This window comes from Temnothorax curvispinosus, unplaced genomic scaffold, assembly GCF_003070985.1.
Source record: "Temnothorax curvispinosus isolate PA1 unplaced genomic scaffold, ASM307098v1 QBEX01001326.1, whole genome shotgun sequence".
Classification (NCBI taxonomy): Eukaryota; Metazoa; Arthropoda; class Insecta; order Hymenoptera; family Formicidae; genus Temnothorax; species Temnothorax curvispinosus.
In genome coordinates this window covers 82,917-107,526 of record NW_020211106.1, presented here as the reverse complement: position 1 = coordinate 107,526, position 24,610 = coordinate 82,917, and positions in this window count along the sequence as shown.

The following is a 24,610-nucleotide window of genomic DNA, read 5'->3' as shown; positions in this document are numbered from 1 at the left end:
TTAAATCGTTCGAAAATTAACAAACGGATATATTTCAATAACTTTCAATCGAAATTACAAGAAACTTATCAAGGCCAAAATAATGTCCGATCTATGATATCCAATTATCAATGATATCTGGATATCATTAATCGGACATTATTTTGGCCTTGATCGACTTTTTATAATTCCGATTGAAAGTTATCGGATTATCCGTTTGTTAATTTTCGAACGATTTTATTTCTCTCAGTGAAAGTTATCAATTCTTGTATGACTTCTAATAGATTTGTCGAATACGCGAATTGTAAATTCAATGTGTCATGTCGAATTTTCTATTTTATTACTAAAACAACGAAGTTATTCCTAATAAAAACTGTCAATCATTATAATTTTTACCACAAACATTTTTGAAGTTTTGTAGTAGAATTGTGTTACATCGCGACTGCTTTAATTTATATCGTCGGTTCTAAAAATTCCTTCTCCGTGGCGAATTGAATATCATGGCAACACTTGATTTATGACGTTAGATTCAGATCTTTAATGGCTCGAGTTGGCTTTAGTGCTTTGAATTGTTACGTTTTTAAACTAAGCCATCAATTGGATGTAGTTATGCAATAAAGAACCATACACAAGCGCAATTTTCGTTATTTTTAATTCTGTATTGCAAAGTAATAATAAAAGTTTATAATATATTTTAAAAAAGTACACAACATAAATTAGAATTGTCTTTGAGGATTATAATTCGGTCATTATATTTGAGATAATGTTGGCGCAGAATTTTATTTCTAGTGTTGCGTAAAATTTGTTCTAGCGAAAAAGCAAGGTTTTGAAATTGGTTCCGCATTGCAGAACTGCGTCCAATTTCTGTATGACTTTTAATACATTTGTCGAGTACAAATTCTAAATTTAACGTCGAAATTTCTATTTTATCACTAAAACGACAAAGTTATTCTTAATAAAATTTAGAGTCAAAGGATCAAAAGAATTAGTTAACGTTCATTAATTTTTAACAGTATAGCTGAATTAACATTTCGGAGCGTGATTTACGAATTATAATTTGTTTCTAACAATAAGGAATATATCTGTTGCTCTTAAAGTAATAACCATACACTGAAAAAAAGTTTGGTTGTAATAACCTAAGGCTTGGTGAAATAGAATAAGAAGCTTCCTTCGCCAGTAAATAAATACAAAACAAAAATCGTTTTTGTTCGACCCGACTGGCCAAATAATAAATATATTTAAAATTCACTGAATTTTAAATATATTTATTATTTGGCCAGTCGGGTCGAACAAAAACGACTTTTGTTTGGTGAAATAGCTTCAACTAAAGGGTTTAATGATTATGACGAAATATTTGGTTAATGTTAACCGAATTTGTTAACATTAACCAAATTTGTTAACATTAACTAAATATTTCGTCATAATCACTAAACCCTTTAGTTGAAGCTATTTCACCAAGCCTTAGGTTATTATAACCAAAACTTTTTTTCAGTGTAAGTGTAATAGATTTGTCCATTTGCATACATGTACACGAAATTTATCAAATTCCACTAGGCTGTTTTCTTAAATGCGCCGTGTAGAGAAAAAACGGAGAACAAGATCGGCGATTACTAAGAGCCCATTTCGTAGCGCAACAGAAAACGCGCTATATGCGCCACGAGGGCTTTTAATTACACGAGTAATATCACGCGTTTTTAAAGAAATACCACGTTAATCCATTGTCTCTTGAACTCCACGGGTAGAAAAAAGGCGACGGAAAAAGCCTTCGGAGAATAGAGATTGCACCGTTAAAGGTGGTTGATTTTAATTTCACGGAGCGCGAGCCTTCGGTTACGCTACGAACATGCGAGCCGCCTAAGTGCCACCTTCCTGTGCTGTGTTCCAACATGTGTGCGTTTATATGTGTAGTGAGTGTATGTAAGACTATATACCCTGTGTACGTTTCACACATACAGACGCGGACTATCTCGAAAAAGGCGTATACCATTTTGATGAATAACGCCGCCGCGCCGGTAGAAAATTCGTTCCGTCTTCGAAGTTACGGCTCAAACTGCGTCAGCATTTTTAACGACAGCTGACACATTAAACATTCATCGCTTACTCCTAAACTCGAGCACGCTTATAAAATAATAATTAACAAAAAATATATATATACATAATTTATGAATATAACAAGAAGTTCTGTCTTTTAGAAAGTTTGTAGTATAGATTTTTAAGATAACAACACGGAAGGATAAAGTAATATTCTAGCAGGTCAGAAACGTTCTCCAGTATTTTCTCACTACTCTTCATCATTGTTACGAACGAAAGACGTCAACGATAATTTAAAAAGTACCGAAAAGTATGTCGTTTATGAAAATAGACGGTCGCCAATTTTCGTGAAAATGTCGGTTACCGAGCTTTCCGTAGTGATGTAACAGAGTGTATATGTTTACGCGCTCGCCATTCTCGCTAACAACGCTAGTAACCGACTCCATAGTTTAAACCCTAACGTAGTGGCCGCGTGCACGTGCACGCGCGGCCAACGATAGGCGAAACGGAAGGTGCAGTAAGCGGCGCAAGAGAGAGAGGAGAGCCTGTGGGAGTGATCGATGGGACGGCGTCCAAGCGTGTCTGAATAATTAGCTGTCTCTGTTCCGACCCCACACCGTTTGTAGTGGCCACCCTATAGATAATACGGCGTACACGATGCGAGTGTTCGCTGACTACGCGGTCGCGCGAGTACAGGCGAAAAAAAAAGAAGGAAAAAGAAAAAGAAAGAATAAAAGAGAATACGAAAGGGATTATTGCGATTTGTCGAGTCGTCTGAAGTAACGAATCGTCACTGATGCACAGAATAGCTATAACAAAGTTCCCGAGATTTTTGCGTCGCGTTGCCGGTACAATCTCCGAGCTGTGCTCTCGCACTTTTACGGCGAAACTTAGCGAACGCGTCCCCCTCATAAAGGGAGAAACTTCCATCGAAGATCATTCGCGCGGACCTCACGTAATCTCGTAAGGTTGCGAAACGTGTAAATATTTCATGAATTGGTGTAATCCCGGCGTAATCCCGCCGAGTGAATTTAAGTGGAAGCGAGATTTTGTAGTCGCGAGTGTCGACTGCCTAAACAAGTTTATAAAAGTTTGCTCAAAATGACTCTGTTATCATGCTGCCACAAGATGTGTGTGTGTGTGTGTGTGTGTGTTGTGTGGAATAAGATTGTATTAGCGAGAATTATTTTGTACCAAAATAAAAAAAAATTTTTTAACTATATCTTCAGCTAGCAAGAAATTTTTTAATTGACAATATACAATCAAATGCTTTCAAAAATGACAACATTTCTAGAAGAAACAGATATTTTGAATTCAACGATTGAAGAATTGATCGATTATAAGAGTCGCAAATTATATGCGTAATAGAAAAGCTATTTATAAATATCTCAAACGTGTATGTTCATAATGTCATTTAGCTGCTTTCTGCTCTTGAACTGCATTAGAGAGATAGATCGTGCACTTACGTTGCACAACGGCATTATACGTCAGGAGAACGCCTTCATTATCTGTTAACGAGCTCGTAATCTGTTTTTGTCGTTATTAGCGCGCGCAATGGATCATACAGACACATTAAACGCGTATATACGATGCTCGATAAAAGAAGTAGCATCGATTCTCTCCGATTAAATCTTGCAAACCTAAATTCACACAATTGACTAATTTTACGATAACAGTTTTCCAGATAAATTAATTCACATCGCGTGTATCTTTTATTAGCGTTGTTGCTTTTTTTCGTCGTTTATCGTCGCTAATGACGAGAGCGTGGCACGTGTGTTATGCAATCGCGAATATAAAACTTGCTGGGCGCGTCGACGCCGACGTCCGCGCGGTAAATTGTCAAATAATTATGCAGTTAGAGTAGCGCGAGAGTTAGTAATTTTAATTAAAATCAACGCGGCGCGCATTCGCTCAACGTTCCAATAGTGTCGATGGGAAACGCGGCTAACTGCGATATGCTAATTAACCGAGCAAACGCACTTTACGATATTTTGTATCAAGCCCTCGAATAAAAACTGGGCCGACAAAGGCCGCAAAATTCTCTTCCGATTATACGGCAAAAATATCAGACTAACTAATTACAGACTAATTCAGACCTATTCATAGGCGGGCGGCGCGCGGGTTTTTGCGTTTCGTGCCCAGGAAATTATGCGGAATTACGTTGCCGAGCGTCCCGATGTAATGACCAAAATTTAACTCCCAAAATTTTGTCGCCACGAACGCGAGCGGATAAATGACGATAAAAACGCATTTGCATACATCGCCGTATTCGTCTGAGTGTAGTCTGGCACGTTGAGTACGTGTAAGTGTACGTTATTTGCGTTTTTATACACGCACAAATGACGTAACAACGTTATAAATATTAAACGCTCCAGCAAATCCGCGAAACAGCAATATGTTTAATATCGAAATATTTCGAGCGATCACAGAAAAATCACATCGCGTCGTGTCCACCAATAATCGCATGGTCTCGTAAACATCGCGAAAGCGGAAAAATTTTCGCTTCGGCGAAAGTTTTTTTTTCCATAAAATGTTCCTCGAATAATTTGTCAACTGCGAGAAAACATGCTTTTAATTTCAAAATAGCACAAACAGCAAAAATAAAGTAATTATATAATTAAATTAATTTACATAAGAATTTATCTTTACATCCCATTCAATGAGAAGCTTATGTAAAATTATATATATTTTTTTGCATAACATAACTGGATATTTTAAAAATTGTATTAAAATAGAAAATAAAATAACTCTGATGAAGTATTTTAACTTGTGCTTTTTTACGTTTTCTGTATATAGAATCGGTTACATATGCTCATATTTTTCAATTAGAAAAAATGGGTATTATTTCTTTTTCTAGAAAGAGCGAGAGAGAAGAAAGAGAAAGAGAGAGACAGAGGGGTTTCCTTAGATTATCACATAAACGCCGCTGGCGCCTTTTCGCGCATTAGGATAAGAAATTTCATCATTCTCTCGTCAGTAACAACCGGCGAACGTGTCTGTCCACAATCCCAATTCACGCCACGCACGAACACGCGCGCGCGGTGCACGCATACGCAGACGCACGCACACAAAACGCGCGTCACGTTGGCATATTTTCGGGCCAGCGCGCATCAGAATACATGCAAGCGCGAATAGTTATTTACTACGACTCGTATATACGCGAGGCTGGTTATATCGCACGTGAGCCGCATTTAATGCCCCGACGGCCAATAGTTTGTAAGTGTTTTACCGTGTAGTTTTACGGCCGTCGGGACTGAGTATTTCGAGCCACCCCCGAAAAACATTTAGGAAAGCCGGCCCGACACTCGTCAGCCGTGTGCGTAGACGGCAATATTCTTGGCTCGATAGAAGCCCATTCTATCCGAGCGTCGGTCTCTCTCTCTCTCTCTTTCCTTCCTTTGTCTCTCTCTCCCTGTCCCGCGTCCCTCCTTCCCGTCTCGATCTCCTCCGGCAAGATTTCTTCCCGTTCATATCCCTTTTTTTCTGGACCATTTGCTGTTTCGTTCCTCGGCGCACATATCAAATTCGCGCGGGCCGATGGGCTTGTTCTTAAATAATCCGCAAAGTTTCAGCGCGGACCGATCTAACAAGGAAAGCACTCTCGCTCGAACATGATTGCTCGACGAAAACTTGGAAACCTTTTCCCTCCTCACCATAATCAATTTTCGTTCTCTAAATCTATCTTTGCAACAGACTTATTGTTAGTTATATCTAAATCTCGATCTAAATCGAACTGGTCTGTTATTTCTCATGATGGGTTGAAAAACAGCTCTTTATATGTTCAAACTTTTATACTGAATCTTGATATGCATAAAAATGTAACTGCAAGTGAAGCATCGTTCTTTGCTAATCGAAAAATTTGTCTTCAAATAAAATCATTTTTCTCGAAATAATTAACAGTCTTCTTTTTTCACAGAGGAGATATAATTAATTCAAACATTTTCGCGCGCGAATTAATCGCATTGCAGTACTATTGTCAATGCCAAGGGCATTCATAATTCAAGCTTATGCTAAAGTTGTAATGTGATTCCCATTATATTGCATCATTGCGTAATCCCGCGTTACTTCGCGTAATAATATCATTAACAGCGTCGCGCGTGGATGTAAAACGTACCCGCGCGGCGCGGCGCGCGCGAAATAATGCAACGGAAGAGTATTATTTCCGTGCAATTTAAATACAGGCACTGCAAAGTGAAACGTAACCAGTGACCTGGATTTAATCCGATGCGAGAGAAAAAAAAATGCAAGACGCAGAGCCTTCGTGACGGGGCGAGAAAAATAAAAAACAGATCTTAGTTGAGCTTTCCAATTTAAAAGCATGAAGGACGCTGACCTGTGAAACATCAGTCAGTTGTCAGATATCATATTCTATCCTGCTCATATATATGTAATCAGAAGCGACCTCTCCATTAGCAGCTTCCGGTAATGAAACGAGACATTCTCGTCGCAAGGAAATCTCGATGATATTTTCGCTCCAAAAACACAGATATTTCCTTCATTTCCTGATGAAATATTCTCGGAAGTCGCTGAAATGTTTCAAAGGAAATCTTACCGAAGAATCTTACACAAGTAGAAATTTATATAAAATTCAGAGAAGATATTTACTCGGTCACTATATAAAATTAAACGCACTGAAAAATCGATATAAGTTCCGTCAAGATCTTACGCGTCTCTGAGATACAATGGTATTTGGAACAAGTCTTCCGAATATATCGTCGAAAATGACGCATGTCTGAATTCTAAACACGTTAAAATTAAATTAGAATACGGATAAACCGGAACTTACCAAAATAACCAAATCTTGCGTGCGCGAGCACTGCACGAATAAGAGCAAGCTCTATTTCCGTGTAATCGATTGCTGCAACCAATTCCACGCGCGCGAACTGCAGTTTCTGCATTACATCGAGCAGCGCTGTTGCAGTTACGTGCGCGAGAACTGCTTGATGCGAACCGGGTGTGTTGCGTGTCCCTCGGACATGTGAAAGAAACTTCTGCAAAACTGCATCTCGTTCCGTATACAAGCTGGCGAAAACGCCCGCGTCTTACGACAGCACGTCGTGTTTATTAGCGGAACTTGGCAGAATTGCGGCAGAAACGCGTCTCTCTCTCGCGCGCGCGCGCGCGCGCGGACGACGTATTGATATTCCTCACGCCGTGTACGTCGAGTCGAGAAAATTGCGCGAAGGGTGGGCCCTTCAAAGCCGCGCGTTTCCACGAAACAAATTACCGAGCGACAAGCGGGGATGCGGCAAGGCGTATACGGGCGCAACGTGCATTTTGAGGAGCCGCGTACGAGTAGTCGTAAAACTAGTTTGCGCAAGAGACGTCGAATTCGCAATGCGCGATCCTCTAGTAAAATATAGCGCGGATCGATAAACCTGGTAAAGAATATTTTATTAGACAACAGACAAATTCCAAGAATCTATATACATATGTGTTTAGCAATATTTATTGAAATGTCTTCTACATAACAATAAATTTCTACCGCGTATTTTGATAGGATTCTATGCAACTTATACTTGCTTTAGACAAATTTACTTTAACAGCATATCTCTGCGAAATATGTCCTATCGTCTGCCCTACCATCTGTATACTTTTCGAAAAAAAATTTGATTTGGAAACAGGCACTACTTAGACGCACCCTCCTTCTTTCGTCACTTTCTACGGAAGCGAAAAAAAAAGCGGAGAGGAAGAGAGGAAGGACGTGCGAGTTAACGCATACGCGCGCAAATTCGCAGGCGTGCACGCGGCGGCACAAGAGAGACGCAATATATAAAATATATACTTAATCTGTATTCGAGGTGCGAACGCCTCACCGCCCAGCCGACTCTGCCTAGCCGGCGGAATACAAAATTCCCCGTATTCAGATGCCCGGCGACAGAAATTGACTTTATTGAGGTTTATTGATCCGCAATATTGTGTTCCGCCGCGCGGAGCGCCCGCGGTGCCGCGCCGCGCCGGTTCTTCGCCCGCGCTCGAACGTGCACAAGTTCGCGCCCTCGCGCGTGTACGCGCATATACATAACATATATATCCACGCGTACACTTCCCCTGTGTCAGTGTTCCCCGGAGGTGCAGGGATTCGATTTAACGGAGTATGGATACTTCTACTCAGTCAATGTCGAACACAGAGACTATCGATATTAGTCAATATTTGCTCTAAAAACACGGATGATACTTTGAAGTTTGAAGCATCGAAAAAGAAGCGTTTGCAAAAATAAATTACTATTAAAACGCGAACAAATGACCTCTCACGTAAATATTATTATATACATATAACATATTATTATATACGTATAATGCATTATAACAATTTGTATTTTAAAGATATACCTATCTATATTATCTTGAGCTCTAAACAAAAACATATTACACGTTATATTTCTAGGCTCTTTGGTATTATACTCGGAAGTAAATGCGCGCGTCCACGTGTATAAATGGAAAAAGAGTTCGCCTCCAGCGAATCAAATCGAGAAACACGTCTGCTTTCTCGCAATTCACGCCTCGATCCCACGCGCGCACCTGCGAATCACATGTACTTAGAGCAAATGTCTTCATACACGCCGGCTGAAAACGCGCCTCGATAAGCAGACGCGAGAATCATGATAGCTGTGTATCGATCGAGACGAAGCCGATTTACCTTCTTCGAGTAGATTACGCGTCACGATGTTATCGCTTTTAGTGTGTGTTTAGAGCGGGAGTGCTTCGATAACACGACAAACGTTTTTTCATAATGACGGAGTCGCTATCGATTCGACAGCTAATCAAACGGCGAACGTGGCGTTAGGTCAGAACAGATTCTCGTGCAAATAAAATAAAATATCGCATAATAAAATAAAATATATTTCCGTGTCTTTATCGAAATTTATAGCGTCATTAGATACGCTCTTTCATCTAAAATTATTTACTTTTTTTTATCAATTATAATTCTTTGATACATAAAGATAGATAAATTCTCTCAGATGTGCTGATAAAGAATGATTTCTCTCTTAAATGAATGCATCGAAAATCACAATCACAAGACGCACATCTACAAGTAAAGGCATCGCAACACGACGTGATGCCAATCTTGAGCGCACTCCCAAGCGAATTACGCAATCTGCATCTCATTGAGCGGTGTGACATAACGCAATCTCAAACAATATTATTTTTACGATCGCATTACCGTCACTCCCGACGCACTGATTAGCCCTCAATACGGGGTAATTCTAATTACGCGCTTTATTAACGGTAGAACGGTTATCGGTCCGCCATTCGTTAGGATTAATTAGGTCACCCGGTATATATCGCGAATGCCAAGCCCGAACAAAGAAGGACGATCGAGCACGAAACTTCGGCGATTTCGAGAAGCCACGAGAGTTCGGGTGGGTGAACAGGTTTTAGTTCCCACAAAAGAGAACCCACCGAGAAGCCGCCATCTATATGCCGTAATATCGCGTTGGTCAAACGTAAATGCGCTGGCATAACGACGCGTAGTTATAAGTTATAAGCCGCGCCGAATTACCGAGTCCGAGATAGGCATCGCAACTCGCGCGTCGCAATCTTGCGTCATATATAGTCAACGTTTGTCGCTTCCTTTTGTCTTCTTTTTTTTTCTTTCGCGACCTCTCAAGTACCTCTGATTTATCGCGGGCAATTTCGGCGATGATAATTTTAATGTCGATTTAATATCGCTGATGGAATTAAACGCGACAGTACTTTCACCGGCGCACGGCGAGACTAAATTTTCGCACAAAGCGAATTTCACTTGACATTATGAATGCCGAATTACCGGTGCGGCGACAAACGAACACAATGTCGAGTAAATTGCGAGTGGCAAGCGCGAATATTCTCGCCGCCGCGCCGGACTGCTTCCAGGCTCGATACGTGCCTTCAAAGTGCGTCGCAAATTTTTACGCCTCATTCGCGACGGGCTATTATAAACCGCTATTATAATTCCCCATAAAATCGAAAAAGGCTTCTTTAAACATTGCTTCATCTATTGTTGTGTATTATATGCAATAGCCGATCATCTTTACGCAGTAAGTTAAATCTATACTTATTAAAAAAGGAAAAAAAATAAGACCACCTCGCAAACAATCTCTCTCATTAGTAAACGGACGTTGTCTCGGCAAACAATTTCGATTGATTCCTTATATTGGTTACCCGAGTGCGATTATGGAATAAAGTTCGGTCGCGACGAGGAACGAACATTTTCACTAACGCGATTATATCCGGCGTTTCGCTTTCCAGCGCGAACGCGAACGGCGTGACGTAGCCGTGCGACATAATTTATTTCCGCGGAGGGAAATGTACAGTCACTTTTTGGCGCGACGCGGGCGGCTGAAGTTCCTCCCTGGTAATAAGAAGATAGTCGCTTACTGGAACGGAACCAAGTGGCGCGCGTTTTCGCGCGCGACAGAGGGAAGAGAGCCCGCGCGGCAGCACGTAATTATCCACTTCGAAAACTCGGCGCCGCTTTAAACGCGGAAGAACCGGCGGAGATGCGCGACTCGGGTGCGGTACGAGGCAGTGACAAAACACGACAAATTAATGGTCGGAATGCACTGATGTTACACGTACAGCCGACCGTTTCGAGCTGCAATACATGTCCCAAGAGGAATTTCTATATACGGAGTATCCTGTTTCTACTAAGCTAGCTCTCATCCGTAGATGAGCTAGACAATTCGAAGTGGAGCCTTCGCCGACAAAAATGTCTGAATACTTCTTGAATTACAAACTACTAAAAACAAAGAGCTCTGTGATAATTAAGCTGAAGATAGCGCAAATCGATACTAAACGTTAGAATATTAGTTTTTATCTCATTTTAATAGTTAATTCTAATTACAAAGCTGAAACTTTTCATTAAGAAAAAAATCGAGTCAATATTGATTGCGATCAACAAATAAGTAGCGGCATTGTGATACTCATCACAATCAGTATAATATTCAAAATTACTCAGTAGAAGATATCAATCATATTTAGCAAGTATATAACATATTATGATTGAGACTTACTTTTAATCGACGATAAAAATCAATGTCAAAAACAACTGCTATCGAAGCATCGTTACTTCGATAATATCTCGGATATTTCGATGCTGGTCATAAGCATCCCCAGACGTAGTCTAGTACGCATTATGCGTTTTTACGAGCGCTCGGCGACGTCTCACGAGTCGTTTCAGCGCGACGAGATACTTTCGCGACTCGGTAGTTTGTCATTCAGCATCAGAGGAGAGAAAATTTAAATAAGTAGCCAAGAAAGTAAACGATATAAAGGAGAAAATATTAGCGGAAAAAAACGGGTCAACTCGTTCTCTTCATGGCCTTTTAAACGCGCCCCGTGACGTCGGGCGTGAAACTATGTTAACGCGCGCCGCACACCCACGTATACCACGGCTGTAATTGCAATATCCGCGTCAAGTAAGCGACTGTCGTACAACTTGTAGTCGTCGGCCTGTCCTCGGTCATTTCCACAGCAACGGTAAAAAAAAGTGAAATTTCGACACTCACAAACAGCGCTCAAGACCTAAAAGTGCGTTTAAAAAACTGAAATACGAATATATACGGCAATGGACAGTAAAAAAATCTCCGTTATTTCGATTTTCCGATAAAGTCGAAACGGTACTTCTCTTGGAGAGAGAAAAGATATTAAGCAAGGCGTTTTACTCGCTATAAGCTTTTAATTTTCCGCGTTAAATCTTGATGAGCTAATCTCACGTTTCACATTAAAGTGCCGTCAACTTGGAACTAACTAAAGAACAAAACTTTATCCTTCATTAATTACTTATTTCAAAGCGCTTTAGATATCTTAACAATGTATTCTTCCAATAGGTTTTCACTCAAAGAGAGCCAAAATTCATTAAAAATTCTGTTATTAGCAAATATTTTTAGAAATACAATACTATATACATCGAAGTATTACATATTTATTTTTCATTTTCCACTTCGTTGTTGCGGTATACCTAACATTCGCGAAACATGCGAGTATGCGAAATTAGGCTCCCGTGGTGTGACGTATACTATTCTCTCCTCAAAGTTCGCCCGATAGAATCCCCTTTATCCTTGAAACAAATATAAGACTCACATCCCCTTAATTCCTAAATATTTTTTGCGATACAGCCCGGAGCTCAACTTGTTGCGCTTTACAGGCCCGTCACCGCCCGCTGAAATTCCTATTTGTTCCAGCAGCGAGGGAGCGCGATAAAGGACGAACTGCGGGTATATGGAGTAGAGAGAAAAGACGCTGAAAAGATAAAGGAAGTGGCATACGCATGAGAAAAGATATGCGAATTGGAAAGAAGGCAATGCATATATATAGGAACATCTTAGGTACAAATAGAAGTGTTCTCTATTGCCGAGTTCAAACCAGATTTACACATTTCTTCTCAATTATCCTGTGGATAAATCATTAAAAATAAACAGTATTCAATGATTAAATAGAGTTTCTTTTTTTGCTACGTTATCAGAAGAAAATGATTTAATACAAGACATACTTTGCCAAATATTCGTGACTCGTGACTTTTTAAATTTAACAGATTTTTATGACATGCTTAAATTATTAAGTATGATAATAATAATGCATAGAGATGTTTCACTTCACTTGGATTAGTCATCTGGGATAAATCGTAAATAAATAAAGACTGATCACATTTATGGAGAATTTGAATATATAATCTGTGCTTTTCCTTCTCGCTACGAATGATTCATTCGCCGGGATGACTATCAAGAGTGAACCATGTAAATGTTTCCTTTAACAGATTCGAAGAAGAGGAAGGAAGAGTAGGAGAATATGGAGCCTCAAGGGCGAATCCGGCGGCACCGGTTTGAAGGCAAAAAGAGAAATAATAAGGGCGGGGCCGTGACGGAAAGCGGAAAGAGAAATAGGAGAAGGATAGAGGAACCGTCGAGGGACAAAGAGGAGGACGAGGACGAGGACGCGAAAACGAGGACGAGCTTAGGGATGCGCGGAACAAATTGCAGGAAAGGGGAGCAAGGGTGGCGAACGGTAGGGATGTTTAATGATAGAGAATTGCAAGTAATGGCGAGTAACGCGGCCTATTTAACACCCCCGCCTTATCCTATCACACGAAATAACCTCCGTATCCCCGTTAATATTTTCTTATCGTCTGTAGCAAAGGTTACTCGCCGTGAGACAGCTCGGAACCGAACAAACACAAATGCGAACATTTATACGAATTCACGTCTACATTCAACATGTATATATACGTTGCATTTATAAATAAATAAAAATGTTTTAAATAATGATATTAGATTAAATGTTCAATCTCGAGTAAATGTATAAAGAATAAATAATGGAACTGTACAAACAGGCAATAAACACGTCTATATATTCGCTGTTCGTTCGTTACTCGTTTAGTCTGTTTACCGTACTTATATATATCAACCTTTACGTATATTAGGCTTCTCTACGCCGGGCGCCATCTTGGAGCTGCTCGGCCAAGCAAATTATTACGCTCCCAGGATGCAATTTCTCCCGCTTTAGAATAGTGTAATAGTGTCTGTACCCCAGACTTACGAGCGTATCACGAAAAATCGTTGTCGCGCGGACATTTTTCAACTTAATCGACGGTGCTTAAATGTTTGTTCCCTGATTCTTAAACGTCCAAAAAGTTGTCTCCTGGGTGAGGGGTAAAAAGATGAAGACCTGCCCGAAGTACTTTTATGAAGGAGATATGATAACATGATTTCCAAGAGGTCTTAAATCAATTTTTTACAAAGTTGTTTCTCTCACGGTACAAGATGGAAAAAAATATTGAGAGTCACGAAAACCTCCCTCGCAATTCGCTCCTAACGATCCGTTTCGAAAAACACTCGACCAACGTATTCACTTTGGGCGTGACGATCATCGAGAATGAGCCGTGTAAAATCGGTTTCAGTCGCCAGACCGGCGGTAGCACTCGAGAAGAAATTGACGCAAAAGTACTCGAAGCTGATCAGTTACTCCGTCCGCGCCCTAACGAGGCAGTAATGCCGCTATTACGCAGCCGTCATTCGTAATTTCGTTTTACGAGCGAAACGAGTAATCGATTTAGTCGGCCGAGCGCGTCGGAATAATTGAACGCCGCGAAAAAAAAGCGGGCATCTCGATCGTAGCGTAAATTCCGCGTGCACGGATACACACCCGGCTTTTTTTGTGATAATTTAATCCCTCGCGAATTCATCGCCGCCAAATCGCGGATTTGACGAATTTACCTTGCCGCCGTGCGAGGCAAATCAAAACACCGACATCAATATTCCGTCTCAACGAGAGATGGTCGATTGAGCGAACTGTCGAAAATATATTCGTCTGCGATCTGGCGTGCCCTCAAATCCCCACCGCATCATCATAAACGTCATTTCAATAAACGCGTCTTTTTCATCATGCGGGATCTCTAATACCACCGAAAGCTGGCTGAGGATTATTTCGCTTATGCGATAGAAAAATTGCGATTGTTTAACCTAAAAATTTATTTGCTTAAAAAATGTTAGGACTGTAATATTTCTACATTATATTGTTTCAAGATAGAGAAATAAATATCTCAAATAGAAAAAGAAAAGAGCAGAAGAAAAATCTTTATAAGCTTCAATCGCATTTATATAAAAATCAATAAATTCCACTGAATCACGGTAGGTCAATCTAAAGTTGATACAAGCGAGGTTTCAAAAAATTTCCGGGAAAATCGCGAGACTGTCGCTCCTCGACGAAAATCGCTGCAAGATCCTAAAATCGCATTAAGCGGCCGAGTTAACGAAGGTGAGCGGAAACTAGGTAGAGAGGAGCGAGTTGATGGACGAGGGGAGAGTAAGAGTCAAGGAAAGGACAAAAAAGAGGCGGGAAAGGAGGGTGGAGAAAGAGAGGAAAGAAAGAAGAGGAAAAAAGATGTCGGCTTCGACGTCGAGTCCGAGGCGCATACTCGAGTCAAACCGAAACGAGGTCCGGTCCCATGAACCTTACATAAACCTGCAGCCTTGCGCCTACTCTTTCTTCTCTCCCCTGCCTCAAGCTGGCCCTCTTTATCTTCGACCTTACGGTCCCCCATTCTCTCCGTCCTTATCCTCCCTCATAGACCGCGAGGCACGGGTATTAAGCCACGCTCACATAAAACGCTTTTAATTTCGTATTTCTTTCTTCGGCACGTACCCCAGCGGCGCGAGCGCGCCGCTGCCGCGCCATAACCAGTTTATAACCGGAGTCAAATGTGCGGCGCATGATATAAATTATTTATTTCCGTCGAAACGCTATCGCATAATTCCGCTAAATTAACGGCGCGCGATACGCCATAAAGAGAATAGTGGAATGATGGTTATTTCTTTTTTACTCATCTCACGCAAGCTACGACAAATCGATGTTGTAACAATGTAGACATTCGCGATAAAAAAAACTTGTCGATGGAGTAACATCCATCGAATATTCTAAATCAGCTGCGTTTCTTTTTCACTGTGAATTATACTTCTATTAACGCGGAATTTATTTTTGAAAAAATAAATTCCGAAAAATTTAGCTGATCTCTTTTTCCATTTTTTAATAATAATTTTTAAGTCATAATAACCAACTCTTATATTAAAGTACTGTTCACTTAAAATTAAAAAAATTAAACGAGTTGTATTACTAACAAATTTTGGGCTTCAATCATCTTCCATTAAAGATAACACAAAAATTAAACTGGATCATAACACAATAAAATATCATGAAAATGTATCAGTTTATCTTACTAGCTGCTATTTCAAAAAATGTCCCTTTCTTTTCTGTTCCTTAGGGTTAATACCTTCCCTCTCTGCAATCTGCGAGACATACCATTAAATAACGTAAAGCGCTTATAATTTCGTATTTCATCCTTCGGCATATTCTCCTTCCCGAGAGACCGCACTAAGCGTTTTATAGCCTACGTCAAATATTTCTCAAGATCAAATCTTTACGGCGTAATGACCCTTTGTAGTTTATACTTTACTAATAGCCGCAACGGCAAAAGCATGAAGCAAATTCTGATTAAGATCATAAGCTTAAACTCATAAACAAATATGTATAACAAATATCCTGTGAGTACATACAAGTAAAATTAATAAAACGTAAAGTATACGAAAATTTAGCTTACGATACTTTTAAAACATATATGCACATAATACAAACAACAAAAATTATTAATTAGAAAAACGTGCTCATCACAAACGCTGTGCACTGTGCACATGTGTACGGAAAAAGATAGTTCAGCGAGTAGACACAAATGACGAGAGAAGTTGCGATGAAACTTTTGTTGCACGGGGATCAGAAGGTGATACCTTTCTCACTTTTCTCTTTTTTTTCCTTCCACCCGCGACCACGAAGCAGAGGAGCAGAGGAAAATGCCGTTGAAAATATTCGATTTCCGCAGGAAACCGGCGAGTTCTCGTCTCTGAGAGTAGGCAGGTCCCTTAAAGCGTTCGACACGTAGTAGAAAACCAGGGCAAAACGATGCTCAACTTTGCACGGCTCTGGTCGAAGATATCCTCTCACCCTCCGCGATCGCAGCCAACGATCATCCCCATCCTGCCCTCTCCTCCCGTTTAACTTCTCGTCTACTCTTCTTTTCTTTTCTTTCCTAGTCTCGCGCGATCGTCCGATTCGCAAATTGAGTAATGTTTTAGTAAAAGAAACCGATCTCTAAAAATGGAAAATTCGAATTGACGTGTACGCAGTGATGAACATTTCTCATTGGCTATTCGATAGATGAGACGCGGCTTCTGAAGGAATCATTTGGCGTATCATATTGCCGGACATTTTTACGATATCTCTTCGACATTTGTTATTATCACATATTGATTAACATTGATTGTTATTAACAGTTAAATATAAACTGAGAAAAAATCACGAGTCAAGACAATTTGTCATCTTCTAAAATTACTGAACTTAATAGAACGAGCAATCGAGTGGTCAAAAAATCTTTAAAGCCCATAATTGCTAAGTGTAAATTTAAACGCTCGTTGACACTCATTGACATTCGTTAGAGATATATTCAATTACTGTAACCATTAACGTGATTAATCACACATTCTACATATGTATTATATTAAGTGTAGGAAACTGATGTGATTGAACTGAACTTGAGTCAATTACAATAATATTTTTTAGCATTATATAATATATGTATGTTCTAAATATATCTTCAATTAATATAACAATAAATTTAATCATATATTTATATATCTATATTTCCTCTAATTTGAAGGTTTCCTTCCTTCTATATCTTGAAGATTAAAATAATTGTACGCGCTACATATAATTTTGCAATGAATGCACTAATTTAAGAGAATAAACTGGCACGACAATTTCGATAAAGTTCAAAGGTACAAAAGAGTATCTAAGTACAGATACAGAAAGACATCCGAACAGAAGCGATTTCAGCTTGATGGAACACGTCCCATACATCGTTCCAATGCAAAGATCGAGAACCACTGTCGAAGAAACGAAGCCACAATGCCAGCCGATTGATTTACGTTGCTCGTTACGCGGTCCACTGCTCCGAAGAGAGAAAAATAAATTGATAGAGAGGAGAGGCGGAGAGGAGAGCGGGAGAGGAGAAACGGAGGTGGGAAAGAGCGAAGAGGTGAAGGAAGGATGAAAGGGAGACGAGGAAGCGCCGAACGAGAAAAGAAAAGAATCGAGAAGGAGAACGTCGGCTCTCTGTAGAAAGAGCACTCTTCTCGAGGAAAAGAGTGCGAAAAAGAGGAACGAAAGGGGGCACGAAGGAACGAGCGGACCAAAGAGCCGCATGATGGGAAATGCAAAGTAGAATGAGGCCGCTTTGCGCGCAAAGAAAAGAAAGGTTCTTACCGAGGTCACGCTCGTGCGTCACGTTCGCTCGACTAATCGCAACTTCTATTACTACCGCTCGCTGATTTACTTCCGATCGCCGGAACGAGCGGGCGCGGCGGCGGGATTTCGGCTGAATTGCCGCGCGAACCCGTAATAAAGCGCTTTTTCTTTCTCTTTCTCTCTCCCGATTTGGCCCCATTGAAGACTATCGCCGGAAGATTCGTACAGCAAAATACGAGCCGTTTGTTATTTTCCTGAACATGCTTGCTACGAAATATTATTTTTACCAACTTTTTCAGACACCCCGAAAATCGTATTTTCTCATTTAACTGTCAATTTGCATCTCTAATACTTTTATTCACAGAATAAGTTATAAAACTTATTCTGAATATCGCCCTCATTTTCCACAATGTTACCCCACAAATGTTGAGTTATAAATCTCATGTTTCATGCTGCATTCAATTTTATGATATAAAGTTATAAATTCACACGATAATGTGACATGAATAAAATTTAATCTATAAAACAGAATTATTTAAAAGACATGTACCCTATTTTATGTATGATAACAAACTTTATTACTTTAATTAATTAATTTTTTAGTTATTAATCAGAAGATTGCTTTTATGCTCACTTTACCTTTGTAGAGGGACAATTTTTAATATATTCTTTTTTTTATTACACTTTATTTTATAGTACTGTTATATTAAATGACCTTTTTCCATCAAGCGGTAAAATTTAAGATTGTCATTTCGTATAGGTAAACAAGATAGAGTTATATGCAAAAATTTCCGACATGAATTCGCAAAGAGTAAAGATTGCCCGAGAAGGTCCGAAAGGAAGAAGCGCATGTAAAAGGACACGGAGAACCAACGGCTCCAAAATGGCGCATGATGGAAAATGCAAAGTAGAGCGAGATATATGTATCTTGGCGGCGAATAAGAAGATTTCTACCGAGCTTGTGCTCACACAGTCACGTCCGATCCATAGAGTTCAGGACCCGTTAACAGTGCCAAGATAAAAAGTACAGACTTAAAAATTGGAATTATACGAAAATTGGAATTATTTTTCTGTACTTTGCAAAAATTTTCGCATATTACAAATTGCGGATAATTTTTAAGAAACGGTGAAGCATTCGCAAACCGCACGACAACCTGTGAAAGATTAACATTACTATGCATATATATAAATAATCATTTGCTAGTAAAATGACATTTTTAAATGCATAGAAAACACGTACATTTAATTTTGTTTTCAATGTACCGCTATATAAACAAATTGATTGTCAAATTATTAATAAATCATTTAAAATAAATATCCATATCTACATTCGGCAAAATTGTTCTCTTTCTCTCTCATCTCTCTACACCATTACCTTAATTTTCATATTATTTTCAAAATTATTAAAATATGTACATAATGTTATAAACACATGTAATAAATTATATATTATAAATTATAAAAAATATAATAACATTTAAAATAACGTTTAATTAAGTTTTTAAAGTATTTGCTTTGTTGTCTTTACTACCTACGAATAAATTAAACTTTTCGAAAATCCTGTTACGCTGTACACAAGCTGTGCTGTTACGCTGTGCACAAAAGCTAATCCTATGAATTTCGCAATTTTACGCATTCCTGCAAATTCCACGCTAATATAATAATGCACCGTAAATTGATATATTTGTAATGTCCACAAATTACATCTTTATTAAATACGACGTGGAAAATAAACCCGTATTTAAAAGAAAACAAGTCGCATCATATATAGCTTCAAAAATCCGAGTTATCGGAGAGAATTTTTTTTTATCTCGTTCCTTTTCGTGCACGTAAGGCGTTTCCCCCGTATGTACCCCAACGATGCTTTCAGCATCCTTTTCTTATCTAAATCCGACCGATGCAGCGTGACATGACTCCCACGAATCTCAGACGAAGGCGAAAAAGAAAAACAACGCGCGAATGAACGGTACTCGCGCCGGTTCATCGATATTCGTCGCGGCGGCACGTAGAGCATCAAGATTGAAAGGAAACAGAACTAAACGAGGTGCGGGGAGAGAGCGGAGAGGCGGTGAGGGAGAAAGAGAGAAGACGCAATATCTTTCAAGAAGTAATCCCAGTCATTAGCGTTCCGATCGCTTCACTCCGATCCTGCCTATACTCTTTCGCAGACCGCTCCAAAACCGATCCGTGCCCGCTGCGAGGTGACTAATGGATTCGAGAACTGCGCCCGATTGTAATTGCAAATTCAGTCGGTGCATACGGGTGTGCGCTATCGCCGTAACGGCAATACGTATCGGTGTATCGTGTCGATTATCCCCCCGCGTAAAGTGCAAACGGTACAATAGTGTGATCTTTATACACTGGATTAGGACATCGTGATCTCTATGGACGATATAAAATCTCCCTTAATTCTTCCACATTGCTCTTTTAAAAAAACAAGGTTATTTAATCAGGTAGAAATAGTGCTAATATAGTGTATGTATATGCGTGTAATATATAATGTAGTAATAGAGAGTGTGCATACATGCCTGTAATATGTTAGTTTATCACCTACAACAATATCGGTTTATGATTTGGCGCATTTAGCAAATTATCTGTAATAGCTCGAGAAATAAAATAATATTACTGTCAAATTAATTAGAAAAATCATCATTTGTCAACAAATATATTCTCGACGTCGATAGGTGTAACACGTGTTTTCATATTTCGTAATAAATTATATCAGCTAATAAAGCTATTACCTGGAAATAAATTGGTATTTCAAGTTTCTCTCCTCTACTCTCGTCTTCTCTATCAACTGAACGTTGCATTCTTGTGACGAGCGTATAGCGTATCACGAGCAATCTGGGAAATTCCACTGCGCTGAGTTTCGCCAAGAGGAAGATTGGGGCTGCCGGAACTTCAATGCGCGTATCGATAGCGTCGTCTGCACGTTCCGTGCCCGCTTTATTATCGTCCGAAAATCCGGCCGAGGGCTATTAGCCGCTTTTACGGCCGCGAGGAAAGTAAAAAGTAACGGGCGCGTCGCGTCGCTTCACGACGTATCGCATCGCATCGCGAACGAGCGCGAGAGACAGGGGAACCCCGGCAAGCGCAAAGAGAGTAAACGGACGCGAGAAGCTCGGTCTTGTGAAGTAACAGAAGAAGAAAGAAGAAGCAGAACAGACCTACAGGAAAGAATCACGAGCACGCGTGCACAGGAATAATATGTGAAACGAGCGCACGGCTCGCCGAACACAACCACTTTTACGATAGAGAGCCACCCTCCTCCTCCTTCTCCCCCCCTCTCTCTCTCTCCCTCTCTCTCTCCCTCTCTCTCTCTCTCTCTCTCTCTCTTCCGTATTCGCGAGTATTGCGCGGTATCCGAATACTCAGCAGGTAGCTACAAAGGAAAATAGAATGAAATGGCCGTGCGGGAGAAAGAAAAAAAAGTGAAGGAGAAATGGCGAGCGAACCGAAGAGGACCATCCGCCACACCGTCGTACCGTGTGCGTGAGTTAAGACCGCGATCCGGTCCTTAATTTGTAAGCGAAACCCGGGAGGGAAAGAAAGGGAGGCGCAAGAGAGATCGGATGGACGAAGACAAAAGCGTCCGTGTTTACGAGCCATAGCCCTTCCTCCATCAACAGAAGAGAGGCTACATACGGCTCTTTTTTACCAGCCGTAAATTTAATCAAGCCGCGATTGACGCACGAGGTGGGGTCGGGTGGAGACGAGGAAGAGGGCAAGCGCTTTAGGCCGAGGCTTTCAATCAATGTCTAGACCGTCCTCTTGTCACGAAAACTCGCGCTATGTGGTCCTGATGCGTCGGGGCCAGGATGGAGAGCAACGAGGAGGAAAGAGGAAAGGGAGGGTTAAAGAGGGAGAAAAGAAATTGATAAAACGCTCCCCTGAGGTCTCAAGAGGCAAACGATAAGAAGAGGGACACCTTGAATGCGACGCGTGTCGTTACGTTGGCCGCGGTCTCTCGATAAAGCCAGAGCTTCCAGCAAATATGCGCGCTCGATATCTGCCTCGTGATTTATTGCGGCGAGGTGTTGGTGCTCGTGATACAGCGCGGCACGGTATTTTCTTATTATTGAATATTTCCCGAGAAATAAAGGTACTACCCAGTGAGAGAGCGAATCGTCGAGGAGAACGTTAATTAAACCTTGGAGCGTGTAACTTAATTGATTCTCGATATTTTCGTTCTTTCAATTAAATTTACGAAGGTATAACGTCTTCGATGCCCGACGCCCGACGAGATCTTTCCGAAAACATGTGCATATACGCAAAGATGCTCTTAAATGAACATAAAAATATAAAATGCGTGATATAAACATAGCGATATAAATCTTGAATACAAATGTTAAATTTGCACCTCGAATATGTAATTTCTATACATTTATCGCAAATTTACTTCGTCTTTGAATAAATTCATAAGAAACATTGAAGAAATGGAAAGCGTAAAGCGTTTTGATAATTAATGAGTTCCAAACGTTGCCATATTCGTGCCATATTTGCCATATTCGTGCATTTTCTATAAAACGCATCGAAGATTTAAATGAGTTAAAGGATTAACCGCTCGGTAATCTCGCGACAAGATCGCACGCGGCGTGATGCCTGGGAAAATTGACGAAGTGTGCGAGCGCGCGATTATTAGCGATTATGTACGCGCGCAAACGCAGGACAAAAATTAAGAAAGCGGTGTTACTAATAAAAATATTAGGGAAATTTCGCATTAGCCACGGGTACGCCGATAAGGAAGAGGAATTATTCGATTTAATCGGGGCACTGGTATTACGAAACAAGCCAGACCGCGAGATTATCCCGTAGTTTGCCCTACATATAGAAGCGCGGCGGACTGATCGCGGGACCGCGATATCTGTCGCTCCGTGCAATTTCGAGGCGCCGCAAGACGGAAATGTAATGGTGGAAAATCGATGCCCCTTCCTCCCCTCTGCCCCCTATAGTCCCTATCGTCCCCCACCCCTTTTGCCGCGCCGCATTTCCCGTCGCCCTTACCATCCGACGTCTAGCTAAACTCCCTCCGCGATATTCGAGTAACTTCCGCTCCGACGAGGCAGCACGAAACTGCAACGACGTGTTTGGACGTTTGACTTACAGGCTCGGAAACTTGTTTATTCGCGTTGCGAGGCGCGAGGCGCGCGCGCTGGCGACGTAGAAAATGTATGAAATCGTCGGCAACTCTTACAGACACCCCGCGCGAAACGGAAACTTCCGCCGCCTGCGCCCGCCAGCGATGAAATAAGAATCGCGAGTGGAAACGGCAGTGGTATAGGTTGGCGGCGTAAGTCATCGTCGCTATAAAAATACGTCATCGCCGGCAAACGCCTCGATAGGTGCGTCGCGGTTTCGTCGATATTCGCGGGGTAGTAAAACTCGCGCAAACTTGGGAAACATTTCACGTACAACTTCTGAGCATGAAATGCCTCGGAAATTGCCAACATCCCAGAATCGCGCCACGTTGACGTACTTTCGTTCCTCCAAGAAATCAGACGCTTCCTGTTATTAAAAAAAAAAAAAACAGCCTCTTGATAAAAATAGCAATAAGCATTGATAGTTTTAATAAACGCTACCGCAAAATAAATCGTTTGGCGTAACAAATTTCTGGCTCATGTGCGCAGCCACTCGACGGATTGGATTGAAGGCAAATTTCATTACAAATTTCGTTCGTTCTTCGGTCGATTGTGATTTTGTCCCCCGTTCGTTACGCGATCGTTGGACTCGCGCCAAATTGTTCGCGTCTTTCGTCATGCGGTTGCAGATGCACCGCCATTTTCACGTGTCGTAGAGCGGAGGACGAGGATCGATCATCCGCGATCGACGTGCAAACTAGCGGCGTCTTGAAAATGAGTATTCTTAACGTTGGCCGCGGAGGGCTTTTCCTCACCGATAAGACACTGATTTATTACTCCGGCTGCTGTAGAATAAACAGTGCTGCGCAACACCGAGCATTAATCTGTAACCCATTAAGCGCCGACTTTTAATTAATTATTTTCCCCGGATTTGCCCCCGTGCCCCCCTCCCCTTCATCGACCGGAGCCAAAAGCGCGAAGCATCGAAAATAAATGCGACTGGTGGTCTTTTTACTTTGTACGCGTCATCGATCCCCGCCGTGGCGCCGACGACGTTCATCGACGATCGATCGTTTCTCGTCGCTGTCGATTCAAAAACTTCAGCTGGATGCGTAAAGTAGAAATTTATGGGATTGCCGGCGTCTAATGGATCCACTTTGCATCGCGCAAACGCGCTGAATGGCGTGATTTCACGAACCGCGATCAAACTCAAATTTCAAATTACGAACGTACAGCTATATGTAACGTTTCATTTCTTAAAATCAAAAGCAAAATAATCATCTATGTATCTACAATGCAATTCTACATCTTAAATTACGGTAGGTAAAAATCGTGTTTTAAACAATATATATTGTACAAAATTTATCATGAAAGTTAAAATAAAATTTAGAAAAAACATATACGTTACTTAAATATACATGCATGTTTTAATTTTCTGAAATTGTGTATCATTAAAAAACTATAACTATATTTGTTTCACAAATGAATTCGTAGGTATATCTCATAACTTTAATGAGAAAATTCCATTAAAATCAGAATATTATATCTTCAAAGAAAAAAAAGAAAATATTCACGCTGTCTATAAAAATAAATATAAATAATAGGACGACTCACCCACACAAAGTATAGAACTAAGGCATTGTAGATATCGCGGGGACGACAATTTCCATTTCCTACGCACAATTTCGCTTTCCCCGCAGATCCCACTTTCGTTCGCGCTTTTTGTTCGTCCCGTTCTTTAAACAGAGAAC